The sequence below is a fragment of the Acomys russatus genome, chromosome 10 (assembly GCF_903995435.1).
Source record: "Acomys russatus chromosome 10, mAcoRus1.1, whole genome shotgun sequence".
In the NCBI taxonomy this organism is placed as follows: Eukaryota; Metazoa; Chordata; class Mammalia; order Rodentia; family Muridae; genus Acomys; species Acomys russatus.
Window position 1 is genome coordinate 76459524 of NC_067146.1, and position 14338 is coordinate 76473861.

Sequence of the window (14338 nt, forward strand, 5' to 3'; positions counted from 1 at the left end):
GGGAGAGACGGAATGTCCCAGAAAAGCGCTGACAACCACAGCTCTTCCTTACTCTGGTAGAGTAACCACACGGTCACATTTACAATTTAAACACACAATGCATAGTTTCTAAGAATTTATTTTAAAATATACTAAGGAGAACTGTGTCTGCGTCTCCCATGGCATAGACCTTAGAATTGTGGGCTCTTTCTTACGACTGTGTGCACCATCAGTGACTAAATGGAAGTGTGTTTGTGTCTCCGATGGCATGGGACTCAAGGCTCTGGGCTTTTTTTTCTCAGTACTGTGTCTACCATCATCTTTCATAGCAGTGTTCACCTGATACATCTTCCAAGATAGAGAATGATTCATGAATCTTTCTTACTCATGACAGATATGTGATATTAGACAGATATTAGTGATATCTTTATGTTCCCTCTGCGGATCTTAATTGTTACTATTCACTTATGTTAGTATTGCTCCAATTTTCTTCTGATTCCGAAGGGACATTCACTCATGGACCTGCCATATTTTTTGTGTCCTTTATCCCTGTTGTGTATGTATGTATGCATGTATGTATATATGTATGTTTGTCTATATATGTATATGCATGGACATGTAGTTATGTATATGTGCATAAATGGGTATGTGTATATATGTATATACGCATGCATGTGTATTTATATATGTGTATGTGCATGTGTGTATCTATGCATTTGTATGTGTACATGTGTATAAGTAAGCATGTGCGCCCCAACGGATGAGTATACCTGAAGCATCATTCTTCACTCATTTCTTCATGGAACATTTTCTTTGACTCATAAGCAGCTTTCTCCCTCCTGACCTTTGTGGCTTTCTATTAGTGACATACAACAGGAACTGACAAACCTTCACATTTAAACAGTATTCTAGGGACTCCTGTTCACATTGCTGGCTAGCTGTGTCTATAATGCTGTGTTGATGTTAGATATACATTTTTTAATGCATGCTATTAGACATGTAGTGGTGGGCTCTGTGCTGTGAGGGCTTAGGAGTTTCCTCCCCTGTACCATTAGCTGCTATGCTCCTCTTCCACTGAGTCTTTCTTGTTAAAAATGTCTTTTTAGGACCCTCTGGATCCTTCTATTTCCCCATTCTCCTATATTTCTCTTATCTAGAGTCCTTGTAGGATGTCCTCACATCTATCCCAATCTCCTGGTAAGTGAAGACTTTCAAGGGACATGCATTTTGGGCTAGTGGCCAATTATAAGTTGCCCCATATTTGACCACTTCCCCTTGGTGGGGAGGCCTGGAGGCACTCAGAGAAAAAATAAGCAGGCTACCAAGATTAGACTTGATAGCCTATGACCATATAGTGGGGGAGGAGGTTCCCCCCAGTCATAGACCTAGGGGAGGGGAATAAGGTGAAAGCAGGAGGTAGGGAGGAATGGGAGGATACAAGTGATGGGCCAACAACTGAGTTGTAATCTGAATAAATTAATAAAATAAAAATTAAAAGTTTCAATAGAAAAAATGTCTTTTTACATATCTTGTTACCATACACCTTTAAATGGTAGTTTTCTTTCTCTCTTTTATCCAATCCATAGAATTGTGTTGTCCACAGTAGGTAGGTTTTCTCACCTCAGTTAACTTAATCCACATGATTCCTTACAAAGCTTTTCCAGAGAAATGTATCCTAGATTATGCCATCAAATTGACAATCAGTATTAGCCATCCCATTGAGCAGTTGTGAATACCTGAGTTCAGATCCATAGGACCCTCTATTTTGGTGGTAGGTAGGAGAGGTTTGAACAGGTAGATTTCTGGAGGTTTCTGGTCAACCAATATAGCTAAATTTGTGAGTTCCAAGTAACAAGAGATTTTTTTTTTTTTTTTTTTTTTTTTTTTGTAAAATCAGTAGACAGTATATAGAGAAAGACATATGTAATGCTGACTTTTGGTCTCCAAACATACTGGCAGTTCAAGTGCACATGAGTAAACACATACACACAAACCAAAATCAAACAGAACAAACTACCTGAGCTTATGTCTCACCCTCCAAAAGAATGGCTGTTATTAAAACCAAACAAACAAAACAACAAAGAAGTTTCCTTTTCTAATTGACGAAGACCGTTATGGAAAGCTATAACTAGTCAAAATGCAGACAGAGCATATTGTGATTCCAACACCAACTGGCAAGTCTATAACACAAGCGCTACACCTATGGCTTAGAGGACATCACAGGAAAGAGGGCAGGAAGAGTCTAAGTGCCAGAGAAATAGGAAGTCTAGTGTGAGGTTGTATCTCCTAGATAAAAAAGAGAAGTTACACTCATAAAATCTCGACCACATGGCTGCCAAAACAAGACTGCACTGGCATGACATCATGGATAGAGGAAATTTCATAGGGCACAACCTCTAAAGGAACGGCTAAAGATAATTAATGATTACTGAAAAAAGGAGAATTCGTCTTCCCAAGGGATGAGCTCCTAATCGCTTACCCAATACTGAGTGGTCAGCTATAAAAACATATACCCACACCTAACCCAACTCAACTCAGCAGTTTGTGCTTAATTTACTAAAATACATGTAGATCTAAAAGAGGGAGAAAATTGCCAGACACTGAATGGTAGGTAAATATCAGTATCCTGTACATTCTCTCAGATCTCCCACATATCAAAACTAAAATATAACATAAAAGTCAACTTAAAAATAGGAGTTATGGAGTCTGAATATAGAAAAATACCCAGAGGGAGAGCAAATGGGATGAAAAGGCAAGAAAGGGTGGCAGTGTGTTTGGGCAGTAGGAAGACAGTACAGTATAGACGTATCTAGAAAAACCATAGAGAACACAACGAAACCTAATGACATGACTGAATGATGAATGTTGCAATAGAATGTGAATATTAATACATTGCGAATATCAGTATCATAATTATGGTCAGATAGTTTAAGATGAATAAATACCTTAATTCCAAACTCAAACTTAATTTACTTTCAAGCTGCCTCTTAGAGCTCAGAGCAGGATTCAGTTGTAATAATTTAATTTTTGAAACTCACTAACCTCACAACACTTCTTTCCCAAGCTCATGTCCTCCTTTTAATAACAATAACCCGCCTACTCTAATCAGTTATGCTATGCATACAGGCATGGATGGCATGCTGGTTAGTTTTTTGGTTAACATGACAAACTAAGGTTGTCTGGGAAGAAGGAACCACAACTGAAAACAGAACTTCATCAGGTTGGCAAGTCTGGGAAGCAATTTCTTGACTGATGATTGACATAAGAGAGCCCAATCCATTGTGGGTGGTTACACTCCAGGCAGGTGGTCATGGCTTATACAAGAAAGGCAGCTAAGCAAGCCACAGGGAGAAAGGCAGTAAACATTGTTCCTCCACGTTCCTGCTCCTGAGTTTCCACCTTGAGTTTTTGACCTTATATGATGGATTGTGATTCAGAATATAAGTGCCTAATAAATCCTTCCCTCCTGAGGTTGCTGTTGGCCATGGTGTTGTACCACAATAGAAGGTGAGGTAGGATGCTACCTTTGCCACACCTTTGCCTGTATTCAAAAATGATAAGCCTACAGACACCAATAACTATAAGAACAACTTTATCGTCAAAAAATCTAACTCAAAGTTAAACTTCAAAAATTGACATAAACTATTCCCCTAAAAGGTTCAGTGGTGGTGCAGGTTGTATACGGATTTCTCGGTGTCTAATTCAATTTCCCTAAGACTCTCTTTTCTACTGTACAGCTCCAATGTCTCCATCCTCAAGTTGACATTTTCCAGCATACCAAAATGACCACATTGGTTTGGAGCCACAATCCATACACCAGACGGTCTACAGAACATCAGAAGTGATTGCCTATGATCATAAAACAAAAACGCTGAACATATCTTTGTCTAAGCCTAATTAGTCCTGAGTCTAATTGTGAATCACTCAATAACAAGGCAGGGAAGTGACTCAGAATTAGCACCCCACCTGTGTCAAACACATTGTCATGATTCCTTCCTTGTAGTCAGGAAGCTGGGCTCATAGCAAGGTTTCTGAGAAGGGAGGCTCACCTTAGAGATACAGATGGAATTAATCACCCAGAAATGACATGAATGGCACCAATAGGAGGAAGATGAGACGTATACAGGAAATTAACTCACCGCGTCTCCACTATAGCCTGCCCTAATATTGAAGGTAAATTGAAATAAGCTATGCATATTAAAATAGCAGACATTTTCCCTTACATGGTTACCCAGGCAGGTTGCAAATTGCTGAGTACAAGCAACCCTCCTGCATCAGCTTTCCCATTACCTCCCAGTACCTGAGACTTTAGGAACATATAATAATATAGTACGTGGATGTCATGCCTTTTAAACAGAATCAAAATTTTCATGACGTCTCACATGGTGTTTTTTTTGTTTTTTTTTTTGTTTTTTTTTTTTTTTAATATTGCCCATGTTGGTATTGATCAAACATTTCCTGTTTTCCATATTAAAATTGATTTTTCGATTATGGTGTTTTACTCGTTTTAAAATCAGTGTTTCTACAATGGTGTTACACTGCACATCTTGTCTTTTCAATAAATATAAATACGGAGGAGAAGGCACTTTATATCCCACAGCAGCACAGATCCACGTGAAGAAGAAAGTCTGCTCAGCACATTTTCACCAAGCACAGGGGCCTACTGAGCCTCTGAGTTATGCTCTGTATGGCTGAGAAATTAAAATCTTAATTTTACTTTATTTTAAATTTTAATTTAAATAATCACACATGATTTATTACTAGGAGGCCAGGCAGTGCAGTAGTGAGCAAGTGCTGTTTAGTTCTTTTCTGTATGTGGAAGTCATGTGAGACTTCAGGAAAGATGAAACAGGAAAAAGACACAAGATTGATTTTCTCTCATATTTTGATCTATTGTGATTATTTTCATGTTTGTTAATAAAAGGTTTCCAAAAGCTAAGCTTCTTTTAGGAAACTTTAAAAAAAGTTTTCTGTTGTTATTGGTTTTCTTTTCTTTTCTTTTTTTTTTTTTTTTTTTGTTCTTGTCATCTGAGACAGGGTATCACTGTGTAGCCCTGTTGGCCTACAGCTCACTATGTAGATCAGGCTGGACTCAAACAGTTATCTCTGCATGTCTGGTATCATGGTGGTATGCTACCATATCTGGCCCCAGGGAAGCCTTTAAAACACCACCAGTGCATTTGTTAGAACACCTATAGCTAAACTGTATGATTTAGAACAATTGAAAATTTAAAGAGGCTCTCTGTCACTAGCTTGTCACAGTCAGAATCTGTGCTACTTAATATGTGATAAAAAAGGTTAGGTTTCCAGGGTATCCACAGAATAATAGTTCAGATTACTTGTTTTATGTGGTCATAGATACTGGCATGACTGCTACACAGATGAGAAATTGCTCTCTTGCCTTATGTCTTACAGTTTTGAATATACTAAATATGTAGGAGATGCTACTATTAATTAAAATGTAGGACAAATGAAAATTGTGTGTATACATTTTGCTTTTGTGCCACAATGATAGTTTAGGAAGATAAGTTTTTTCCATATTGATTTTAATTCAATATGGAATGAATTCTGTTTGAAATGAAATAGGCTACTAGAGCATATAAACAGCATATACTACCACTACTGAAATCTACATGGATTCTTAAAGGATGAATAAGATTATATTAGTTAACCTGGTAGTTAGCTTCAAATATGCTGCCTGTTAATTTACTGGAAATAGTTACTTTTTGTTTTGCAATTTTTATTAGTGTAAGGCTGCTAACCCTCTACAGACTGAAAGCCAAGTCTATACACTGAACAAATTCAAGTCAAGACCGCTAAGATCGTGTATATTCCGAAAGGCATGAGAATTAAAATGGATAATTGTAGCTACATTATTAATGTAGCTGGATTATATAAATCCTTTTGGGAATAAACAGCATTCTATGAGCTGTCTTCCAGCACGCTCTTCTCATGGTCAGAATGCTTCTGTCCCTCTCAACTCATCTAATGACTGCCTGGCCCTAAAGCCATGATATTGGTCAGACAGGCTTTGACATGTGAGTCACATGGGCAAACCTTCATAGCTGAGATGTATGCTCTTAGATGTTTGTCTGGCTTATCCACCCTGTGAAGGCAAAAGAGGAAGCTGGCCATCTATAGCAGGTTCCTTACCAGAGTACAGTCTCTTCCTAAGCAGATCATACTGTCACCATAATCTGAGGCTTCCTAGCCTCCAGAATGGCAGGAACCATATTTCTTTTATTTATAACTACCTCTTCTAAGGTAAGGTCTCTTGTTTTAGTCCGTATGAACTTAGAACTGCTTGCATACTGATTTCATGTTTTTTTTTTTATTTTTGGTTTATCTGCATATCACCCATACTTATCAAGTTTAAGGATGAGCATACCTTTTCACTCCTCTTCTTAGGAAAACCATTCCAATGCTGAATACATTCTAGATATTTAATGATATTATCTCATATAATAAAGTTTTATCAGTCTGACAGTCATCCACATAGCTAGCACTCATTGAGAGCTTCCAGGGGGCTGCTGATCCAGCCTACAGTTACAGGCCACGGAAGCAAGGCATGGGTGAGCAAAGCAGTGATACCAGCCATTCCTTTTTAAAAATGTATTCTATTAATTTATTCATATTACATCTCAATTGTTATCTCATCCTTTGTATAAAAATATGGAACACTTCATGAATTTGCGTGTCATCCTTGCGCAGGGGCCATGCTAATCTTCTCTGTATCATTCCGATTTTAGTATATATGTGCTGCCGAAGCGAGCACGATACCAGTCACTCTTACACTATAGTTTTGACTCTGCCATTCATTTCTTTGGGGGATTCTTTTGATCCTTAGTGTCTTTGTTATGTGACATGGATATGAAATCTTATCTTTGAGAGACTTGGGCTGTAACTTTAATGAAAATTGACCACCGATATTGAGCTGGATCCAAGGCAGGTACTGGGGATGTGGTAATTGTTTGGGCACATGTGGTCAGCACTTTTAATATACAGAGTGTTTTATTATGTATTTTAAAGTATAGTAAGTAAGGTTCAATGGAAAACTGTTATCAGGGCATTTGACAATCAACACAGGATCAGTTCAAAGAAACTCAATGTGATGGTTCTAATGTAATCTATAACAATACTTCTGTACCCTTCACCCATCACCCACTGCTTCTTCTACACCATTTGAGCATACCCACTTCTCTGGGTTCATTGCCTAGAGCAGAACACTCCCATGTCTTGCTTGACAAATCTCCTGTTGGTTTTGCTCTACCTCCTGATGATGCTTCTAGCTTATTTCTGCTTTGTGTGAATCTGATTTGGTTTTAATTCAAATTACCCAGAGATTTTTATAGTATACAACTTCACACTTAATATAATATTAAACAGTTTAGTCTGTGAACTAATTGGTTTAGATTCAACTAGGTGTGGAGTTCAGACATTGCTAATACCAAAATCTAGAAATGTTTATTGGTACCATTTGTGTTCTGGTCAACTTGGGACCCCAGCCCTTCTCATAAACAATTGAGAACTATGTCTTCTTGAATTATGGCACTGGGGAATTGAAAGCCTTTGCCCTCCCCTATCCTTGCCTACATATATGTATTTGTCCTCTTTAGTAACAAAATCTAAAACATTTTCTTATACAACTAAATATATGACTGAACCCTTCATGGTGCCTCAAAGACATAAACATATGCTGGCTGTGCTATTGAATTGTGAGGCCAGATAGTAGCCATGGTTAAAGGCATAAGGGGCCCTTGGAGTTGGCACAGAACACACTCAGACACCAAATTCATGCAGAAAGAGGAGTTATTACTCTGGAGGGGCAAGCAGGGGCTGGGTAGGGGCTACCTCTGGGTCAGATAAAGGCAGCAGCAGGTATCATGGCAGAAGTGGTTTTTAGGAGAAAAAGGACATGTCTGAGTTGGTGAGCCCTGATTGAACAGGTTAGCCAGTGTAGCCAAATAATGACTTTTGATTGCTATACGTTGGTGTTTAGTCTCAGGAACAAGTCAATTGCCAAATAAGGGAATACAGTAACACAAATAAGGTTTAGTGAGAGAGAGGGAGGAGGAAAGGACAAGACTTGCCTGTGCTATGTTTGCCATGCTCAGACCTGTTAGGGAGGCCTTCAAAAGGTGTTTAAACTAATAAACCATCTTATATTCTGACATGTGTTATACACAGTAGCTGATTCTGGGTACATTCTGACCACCTGGGCAGGGCAGATTCTCCTCAAGAGACATTTATGTGGTGTACTGACTTAGTACAAGAGAAGATACAGAAGCAGAAAAGGCAGATACCACTTGCAGGTACAGATTTGATATTCAGTGCTGGGAATCGTACTTGTGGCCTCACACATGTTATTCACGGGCTCCAGTGAGGTATATTATAAGCTATAGGTAATTTTTGCTCCAAAGAACAATAACTATAAAGTATTTTTTCCTTCATGTCACCAGTCATCAGAGTATCTCTTCCTGTTCTCTCTGTGCATGGCACACTAAGACTAGAGCAACAAAGATTGCTCCTGTTCAAAGTTAGGTAGCTCTTGTTTTCAGGGTTAGTGAAAATTACCAAATGCCTGATGCCTCCATCAATTCCCTAACACAAGGAGCTTAAGGAGGTACTTCAGAGAGGGTCTCCAGAAAACAGAAATTGTGGAAACTGGTCCAACAGTAACAAGTGGTTAGAGCGAGATGAGAAAATAAGGTTAAACAAACTATTCGTTGGAACTTTGGCTTGAAGTTGAAGAATTGTTGGCATTTGATGGATCCTGGGGTAGAGGAGTCATTCTCTCTTACTGCATATATACATATATGTGTATATACAGTGCATATGTATGTATGTATGTATGTATGTATGTATGTATGTATGTGGGTGTGTATGCATGCGTATGAATTCTTGAAAATTTTGCACATTGAATGAAGCAGATTCATATCATCCCTTTTCTTCCTCCTCCAAATTTCCCCTAACATCTTTTTAAGTTTTTTATAACATTTAAGTCCAAATTGTGAGGATATGTTGCTATCAACTTGAGCATAGGGAATCTATCAGTGACCATATACTAAGAAATAAAGCAAAGCAATGTCATCATCTTTTTCATCATCATCAATCATCATCATCATCACAAACAACAACAATAACAGTAACAACAACAACAACAACAAAACAACAACAACACAGTCCTTTTCATTCCCCAGCAAATGTCTGCTGACAGTAGCTCTTTTGCAAGGGATGGGGTCTGGAGAACCCCTCCCCTATCTATGTGAGAATATCGGCTGGGTGGCTTTTATTCAGGTAACCAGAACTGGTATAAGTTTATGCACGTAATAACCATATCAAGTCTGGAAGTTTGCAACTCACTGCCTTCTACCCTATATTCCAGCTCTTATAGTGTTTCTACCTCCCCTTCCCCAGTGCTACCTGAGCCTTGGCGGTATAGTATATTGAGGGCGATGTCTCATTCAGGGTTGAACCCTCACTTTCCTATTCTCAGTACCTTGACCAGTTTATGCATTTCATTAGCAACCCATGTGCAAAAAGAGCATCTGTGACCAAGGCTGACAGCATCACAGGCCTGAGAGGATAAACAAATATTTTAAAAGCAGCTTGAGGACGTGACCACACAACACATCCTTCCATTTATTCCTCAGAATCGATCCATAATGAGCCACTTTGTCTTTTTAGATGTAGTTGTCACTCTCCCAAGGGTCAGAAGTATCCTGGCCATCTTCAGTTCATTTTAATGAAGCAGCAAGGTGGGCAGAAGCCACCTGTTGGGAGGCAAACTGGACCCCTCAGCTCAGCCTTAAGTGGCATCCAGTTAGATGAAGTACCCTAGGTCACCTCAGTCCAGTCTCTTCTCTTCTAAGGGTTCATCCCACTTAGAACTCTTTCTAGAAAGTTTCGCTCTACTCTCCCCCCATTAGTGCTTTCCTTCCAGCTTGACTCTCTCACTTGCCCTCGCTGTCAGACTGCTTCTTTATCAGTGAAGTATGAGGGTGAGTCAGAGAGTTTGGGGCCAGAGAGGAGGCTTGTCATGTGCAGGATTAGTCTCTGTAACCTAGAACGGAGTCTAGCAGAAACCAGAGACATAGCCTCGTGTACACCTCTCTTCGGTGTATATTACGTCAGGGTCAGCATCCGTCAAGCTGGAACTCCTCTGCTGCAACCTTTTCCCCGTGTGCAACTGATAAAGAATTTCGTTCCCAATTTAAGCAAAAATTTAAGTCTATACCAATTTATTGACCTTTGTTTGACGGACACAAGGCAAATCAGGTAATCAATCACTTTTTTCTATCTGAAGAAAGTTCAGAAAAATGGAAGGATTTGGTGTGTTTGATTTGTCCCATATTTCTAGATGCCACAATTGTGTGTTCCAGAGGAACAGGTACTTAATAACTTTAGCTTCTGTCATTAATCATGCAATGATGTCTCCTGAAGGCCTGATGCCAAGGAAAAAGCCAGTGACAAATATATAGATAGATATAGATATAGGTATAGGTATATATCCACAGGTAGAAGAAATTTTCAGTTCAGACATTTCTTCTAAGTATAGCTTAAAATGAATTCAAAATTAAATGTAAAATATATCTCTTTTGAGTTCTTCTGTTTTTGTGTGTCTATGTGTTTGTGGGATTGTTTTCTTCTTCTTTTTTTTTTTCAGAACACCTCTAATAAATATTAGAAAAAAACTTTAAAGCATACCATGTGGTCAAAGAATCCAACAAAGCCAAGGCCTGAAATTGAACTTAAGTTCCAGGAAACCAGCCCTCAGGGGATTATAGAAGAAAGCATTCTGACTCCAGACACCCAGTGGTTACAAGGAACGTGTAGTCTCTAAAGAGTTTATCTATGTTTTGAGAGATCATTAATGCCCCTGAAGTGGTTTTTGTAGGTGTGAAACAAATGGTGAGAATTTGAATTGGTCCCTCTTATTACAGTATTGAAATTAAGACTACTTAATTTATTAAGTCATGTTCATGCCCTGATTTTATATACGTGTATCTATCAATAAACATTGTGATACTTGAAAAAAAAAAAAAAAAAAGAAGAAGAGTTTATCTATGGAGAACAGCTAGCCTCCCCACCCTTCCCCTAACAAGCTCTTCTTCCTCCTTCCCTGGACTCAGCTACAAAACCCCCCACAGTTAGGGTGGGTCTTTCTGCCTTGCTCAACATAATCTACAAATTCCTGCTCAGAGATCTCTCTCCTAGTGATCTAACTCCTGTCAAGCTGAAGACCAAGTTAAGTCTTCACACCTGGTTTTGTAAAGAAGATTTTTGTTGGAATAGAGCTGTCCACACCCCTCTGTGTGGCTGTTGCTCATGGCTGCTTTCATTCTACAATGGCAGAGTGAGGTACAGGGAAAGCTTATTTGACTGGCTGTACAAGCCAATCATACACACACACACACACACACACACACACACACACACACATATATACACACACATATTTTTCTTGGCAAAAACATTGTGATTTCTGCTCCACATACAACAGGTGACTCTATAAATATTTGTTCACAAACCAATTTCTCTAACCCAGCCAAATTGAGCATTAAAGTTCTTTTACAAGAGAAGGCAGATGCAAAGTTTCTTCAGCATTATGATGTCGCTTTCATTGTTGGTGTGTGCTCATTGCTACAGCTAATGTGTTGAACTTAGTTTGCTATTTCAAATGTTGCACACAGCTCAGCACTCACCTTTGTTTTAGGCTTTTTACCATCTTCTGTGAAGACATCTGGGAATTTAAATTTAAACAAAGCCATTTTTAAAGACAACCCAAAAGAAATCTTAATTGCAGGCTATTCTTCCGCAGAAACAGATACTTCATTTAGTTAAGTGACAACGATTTAAAGAAAAAAATTCTCAAGTCTTCCTAACATTTGTAGTAAGTCTCATTGTTTCACAAATGTTCGCTAAAGTTTAGTTTTTTTTCGGATTGAAAAGAATGTATTCAGAATAACAGCACAGAAAAATTTACTTTAATTTCCGAATAGTGAGCTGAAGCTGTGCAGCGGTTCGAGTTCTGATTTGGTTTTCGAATGGGACCTTAAAAAAATCAGGAAGAAGCTCATGGATTTTTGCTTTCACTGCCTCCACTGCCAGTGATCAGTGTGACAGGATGGCTTGTTGTTTGAAGCCTACATGCCTTGGGTTTTCTAATCCCCCAATTGGGAAACACTCAACATAACAAACAAACAAACAAACAAACAAACAAACGCTTTGCCTTGTTTAATATGGTGAGATAAATAAACCAGAGCTTCCCACAGGTGAAGGCCAGCTTTTGCATCTTCTCTCTGAAAATCAAAGTCCTACTGTGTCAGGCTGTTGAGAGTCCATAAGCCATTTTGCAGCCAAGTGAGCTCTGCTAAGCAAGAAATGCTTTAATTGCACAGTGCAGCCTCAGAATGACGTGAAGCAGCTTGGAAGGATCTAAATATTAAACAGTAAATCATGGTTTTAATAATATGACAATCCTTGCCATTAACTGATTTATTTACTGTACTTATTTGGTTTTGCATCTTGGGGAATCTATACATTGTGCTAGCAGGAACTCTGAATCAAACATAATACTTGTTGAGACATTGTATTTTGTTCTCTTAAATAAGTAAGCTAAGAGGGAATCGAGTATTATTGTATTAGAGGAGACAGAGAGAAAAGAAGTTGAAATTTACACCCAGGTACTTGAAGCAGAATATAAAAACACATCTTGAGAATTACAAAGTTAAATGAGTAACACACTTAGCACATTTTTCTTTCCTCTATCAAAGCTTTCCTAAGACAGGCTAAACCTATTGCCTTAAGCAAGAGCACTTGGGGACTGACTACCAAGAAGAGACTTGATACCGTTTGAGCATATACAGGGGGAGGAGGTCCTCCTCAGTCACAGACATAGGGGAGGAGAGTAAGGGGAAAATGGGAGGGAGGAATGGGAAGATACAAGGGATGGGCTAACAATTGAGATGTAATATGAATAAATTAATAAAATATTTTTTAAAAAGTGAGAGCACATATATACTATTGGGGATTAAAAAATACTTTTTGAATAAGGGAAAGAAACAGTGCATTACTCAGTAATTTAGACAGTTTCAAATAAAAATGTAGATATAGATGCATTTTAGGTAAAGAACAGATCTGTGACTTTTTATTTTATTCTTTTTTTTTTTTTTTTTTTTTTTTGATTTCTTATAGTGAAGAAAGCTTCAGGGAACCTTTCATGGACTACCTTTTGATTGGTCTCCAGCACTTTTCCTGCCCCAATTGCTTCCGGGACACATTGATCTGTGCTCACAGACACACAGAAGGCACTTCTGAGAATCTTAATGAACCCCATTTCCACGCTCACCTTTTTTTTTTTTTTTTTTGATTTTTTGAGACAGGGTTTCTCTGTGTAGCCTTGGCCACCCTGGACTCACTTTTTAGACCAGGCTGGCTTCAAACTCACAGCGATCCACCTGCCTCTGCCTCCTGAGTGCTGGGATTAAAGGCGTGTGCCACCACGCCTGGCCACGCTCACCTTCTTATAATTTTATAAGTAGACCTGAAAACTATTCAACAATTGCTCCTGATCTGGAGGTGAGTCAAAAATGAGACATCCCCTTGTCTTTTTAAAATTAATATATATTTTATTAATTTATTCATATTACATATCAATGGTTATCCCATCCCTTGTACCCACCCATTCCTCCCTCCCTCCCATTTTCTCCTTACTCCCTTCCCCTACGACTGTGACTGAAGGGGACCTTTTCCCCCTGTATATGCTCATAGGGTATCAAGTCTCTTCTTGGTAGCCTGCTATTCTTCCTCTGAGTGCCACCAGGCCTCCCCATCAAGGGGACATGGTCAAATATGGGGAGCCAGAGTTCGTGTGAAAGTCAGTTCCCACTCTCCACTCAACTGTGAAGAATGTCCTGACCATTGGCTAGATCTGGGTAGGGGTTCAATGTTTCCTGCACATATTGTCTTTGGCTGGTGCCATAGTTTGAACAGGAACTCTGGGCCCAGATCTGCCTGTCATTATGTTCTTCTTGTAGGTTTCTAGGACCCTCTGGATCCTTCTATTTCCACATTCTCCCATGCTTCTCTGACCTAGAGTCCCAATAGGATGTTCTCCCCTCTGTCAACAGAACAAAGCGACAGCCTACAGACTGGGAAAAGATCTTCACCAACCCTACATCTGACAAAGGTATAATATCTAAAATATATAAAGAACTCAAGAAATTAAACCCCACCAAACCAAATAACCCAATTGTGAAATGGGGCTTAGAACTAAACAGAGAATTCTCAACAGAGGAATATCGAATGGTTGAGAAACACTTAAAGAAATGCTCAGGGTCGTTAGTCATCAGAGAAA

General features: G+C 38.9%; 1 protein-coding gene and 1 non-coding gene across 2 annotated transcripts in view; both read right to left on the reverse strand.

Annotated features, from left to right (window-relative positions):
• The window catches only part of Cntnap2 (contactin associated protein 2), a 2113217-nt gene that overhangs the window by 1344138 nt on the left and 754741 nt on the right, over nucleotides 1-14338 (reverse strand). The gene's annotated exons all lie outside the window — the stretch shown is intronic.
• LOC127194944 (U6 spliceosomal RNA) lies at nucleotides 6646-6754 on the reverse strand. The gene has a single exon (XR_007831324.1). It is a non-coding gene; the product is annotated as a U6 spliceosomal RNA (small nuclear RNA).